Consider the following 228-nt stretch of genomic DNA (forward strand, 5'->3'; position numbering starts at 1 on the left):
CATGAACAGTGGCCTTGAATTCAGGAGGTCTCCCCCTCTTTCCGAGTTCTGAAAGCAGGTGATAAAGAGAAGAACTAGGAATAAATGAGAGAACGTACACAATAATGCAAGAAGAGGATGTAGATAAGAAAATGGAGGTGCAAACATTTCTTCATTTCCAGAAGTACTCGTTGCCCCCAGACTGTCACAGATCCTGACTGAAGACAGATCTTAACCCTTCTCTCTCTC

This window comes from Manacus vitellinus, unplaced genomic scaffold, assembly GCF_001715985.3.
Source record: "Manacus vitellinus isolate BGI_N305 unplaced genomic scaffold, ASM171598v3 scaffold_33_pilon, whole genome shotgun sequence".
Lineage (NCBI taxonomy): Eukaryota > Metazoa > Chordata > Aves > Passeriformes > Pipridae > Manacus > Manacus vitellinus.